The 3,327-nt window shown below is 32.3% G+C and overlaps 1 long non-coding RNA gene across 3 annotated transcripts; it reads right to left on the reverse strand.

Annotated features, from left to right (window-relative positions):
• Positions 1-307: 307 nt before the first annotated feature.
• Positions 308-2,973, reverse strand: LOC137488782 (uncharacterized). 3 transcript variants are annotated; one of them, XR_011007996.2, is made up of 6 exons: positions 2,929-2,973; positions 2,295-2,367; positions 1,213-1,326; positions 930-1,087; positions 722-817; positions 308-547 (listed from the first exon to the last, which is right to left on the reverse strand). It is a non-coding gene; the product is annotated as an uncharacterized lncRNA (long non-coding RNA). The 3 variants fall into 3 exon arrangements; XR_011007994.2 differs by lacking the exon at positions 2,295-2,367; XR_011007995.2 differs by lacking the exon at positions 2,929-2,973 and having other exon boundaries at positions 2,295-2,570.
• Positions 2,974-3,327: the final 354 nt, after the last annotated feature.

Below are 3,327 nucleotides of genomic sequence, written 5' to 3' on the forward strand. Positions count from 1 at the left end.
TTTTTGACCAAAAAAAAAAAAAAGCTGAGACCTGTAACCACCGATTTCCACAGTATTTGTTTTCCTATTAGAAAGTCAGTGGTTACAGGTTGTCAGCTTTACTTAACTTTTGTGTTCAACAGAAACAAGAAATTCAAGCAGGTTTGGGACAAGTGAAGAGTTAGTAAATGACAGAATTTTACATTTGGACAAACTATCCCTATATATAATAAAATGCACCCTTACGAATTAAAGGTAAATAAATGTTTTAAAGTTACTACCCCAGAGACAGTCTTTATTAAGTAAAAAAAAAAAAACAATCAACTCATTCTTTAAGGTTTCCATGCTACGAGACTTTTTATTTTCCATCATCCATGCCAAGCAAAACTTTTTGCACAAGTTCAAAGTCCTTTACTATATATTATGTGAAGAACATACATTAATCCATACAAGACAAGAAAGGTCTGGAAGTGTGCTGTGGGTGGTGTCCAATTCATTCTTCAGGACAACAGAGACCCTCAGTGAATGCAGGGCCAATAAAGCATCTTCAGTCAGCAGGATTATCAATCTAAAAATATAATTCAAGGATATTAATGTAAGGACAGTATCAAAATGACTGAGCCAATATTATATGATTCATCAACTATTCTTGATTACAAATATGTTTTTAAGTAAAAGTTTTCAAAACTTTCATCTTTTCATTAAACATGCCTAATTGTGAAAAGAATGAATGAAGTCTTACCAGGGTGTTCCTAAAGAATCTTAAGTCACGCTCACGCAGCAAGACCAAAAGACCTCTGATAAGAGTAGTCCGTCATGAACTGACATCATGCAGTTCCTGGAAATCAAGTATAATAAATGATGAATAAATGATTTTAAATCAATAAAAAAAAAAAAAAAAATTCAAATTATATTTTAATGTATACTTTAACACGTGACCCCAAACATACCTGCTCATCATAAGCCTTTAAAAGATTAGCCAGGGTATCTGCTGTCTTGCCAGTTTTGGATGCTGTTTGCCTTGAAATTGTCATCAAATGAAATAGGTGGTGGTCCAGTTGTGCAAAGAATTTGTGGGGAAAATTCTCATTTGTAACATGTTGGTACTCTGCAAACAGCAAAAAGAAACAAGAGAGAATTTCATAAAACAAACCCACACCACAAAATATACAATTCTAGAAAAAAATTTATTAATATTATTATTATGTTTCATTTACTTATCTATTTTTTTACCTCAGATGAAAATCAGGTGTTGATCAGATGTTGAAAGCAGGATCTTCATGTTGTAAACTGAACTCTCTTTCCTTGTAGTTCCTATCTGTAGTCAGCAACACCCCACCTTCAATTCTGTAAGTACACAAAGTCACAGTGTCATTTAGCTGAGAGTGGAAGTAGTACAATTGCATGATGTCTAACGTTAACCTCCAAAACGGTTAGCAATAGAGCTGATTATCATGTTAGTTGCTTTGATTTGATGAACACAGATTTAATTTAAACAGTATTGAAATTTCTAAAACTGAATAGGACGACAAAGAAATTTAAGGCCTGATTTTAAAAGCTAGAAATAACAAAACTTACCTTATTGTCTAATGATGTAAAAATATATAGACTAAAATATTTATATTTTTAAGATATAAATATATTTTAAGCTACAAAATTTGCACATCAGAAAACTATGTCTTGTTTACCATGTCTTGAATATTTTGTTTTGTTATTATTTTATTTAATAACATAATTTTGTATTAATGTGTTATAGATATGCATACTTTGTTTTTTAGGCTGTTTATATTCTCTCCAGAGTAAACATTTTAAAAAATAGATTGAAAAAAAAAAAAACTTTTATCATACCTTTAAAATACATTTGACCTAAATGACATTTAAACTCACTTAACTGATCGGTACTGACTTAACTAATCAGGTAATCATTGATATGCAGAGATGTCGTCTTAAGCGCGAGGAAATATTAAGTGTTGATCAGTGCTGGTGATTGAGGTAAAGTTAGTTTTATATTTACACATTCAGACTTTCTCCTTAATAATATAATTTCAGAAAGGTAATTTTTGCATATTCTTAATGGTGAAATCATATTAGCAGCCAATGACTTTCAAAGTACAACATTGTTCAGTCAAAAAAAATAGTGCATTTAGTGTAATGTTGTTTTCATGTCATACTTGCATGTGATTTCAGAACGAATAGACAAAGTACCATGGTAAACAATTTATGGAGCGAGTCACAAGTTGTTACTAAATGAATGTATGAATATAAAACCAACTTTATCTCAATGTGGTAGTGTAAATTGAAGCTCTGCTCTGTACCTGCTTAGGTGAGGAGCGCAGCTTAAATGTTCTCCGTCAGGCTATCCTCATACATGGATCAGCAAGCAACAAGCTGCGTGTGACAGAGTTAAGTTTTGAGACTACGTTTTTGCGCGTCATCAGAAAATACCGTTAAGTGTTTAGGCGGAGATCATTTGAGTTATGATTAACGTTATGTTTCTTGCGCCTTTCGTTTCCGAAGTGCCTACAGATTGCAAAGATAATACCACATTCACACACTGGATGGAGTTCAGCGCAGCGCCATGACATGCGGTTGTGAGAGCACGCGTCTCCATGACAACTTCAGCACAGGCTGAGAAAAGGCATACTCGCGCCAAGATTTAAATTTTTTTGAAAAATGTAATCTGCCGATTTTAAATATTTTTGTCTTTATCACACTCTGTTAAAATTCAGAGTTAACACGTAACAACTAACGCTAACGTTGCACTGATTCTAACTTTTTAAACAGCAATGTTAACGTTAGTTAGCAACAAGTGAGGCTAAACATGTTTTCTGTAATGTACGACATGTAAACGCACCCTGATTAACTCTACATTACATTGAACTGTTACTGTGATTATATTAATTAAAACATACATTTAATATTTCTTGGATTTGTAAATATTTTACTTACTGTAGTGTGAAGCGAGGCCGATCCGCCATCTTGAAAAAAACGAATGAAGCATGAGCACGTACGTGAACCTGGATGACGTCAGACGCAAAATCACTGGGCTGACAGATTTTGAGTTAATGAAACTTTAAAGAGACATTTTGTATAAATTAAACCCAGCAGAATTGTTCACCTTACTTGAAAGATTAAATTTTTTCAAACTCAAAAATAAGAAAAAGTTCTAAATACTTATCAAGGTTAATTAAGATAAACGAATTTTAATGATTTAAGTTAATAGTACTCAATTCAATTAATTAGTTACAGCATTAGGGTTTACAGTGCAGGGAAAGAGAACCTAAACTTAGGGTAAGCTGTTTTTGTGATTGTTTATTAATAATAATAATAATAATAATAATAATAGCA

This window comes from Danio rerio, chromosome 21 (assembly GCF_049306965.1).
Source record: "Danio rerio strain Tuebingen ecotype United States chromosome 21, GRCz12tu, whole genome shotgun sequence".
Classification (NCBI taxonomy): domain Eukaryota; kingdom Metazoa; phylum Chordata; class Actinopteri; order Cypriniformes; family Danionidae; genus Danio; species Danio rerio.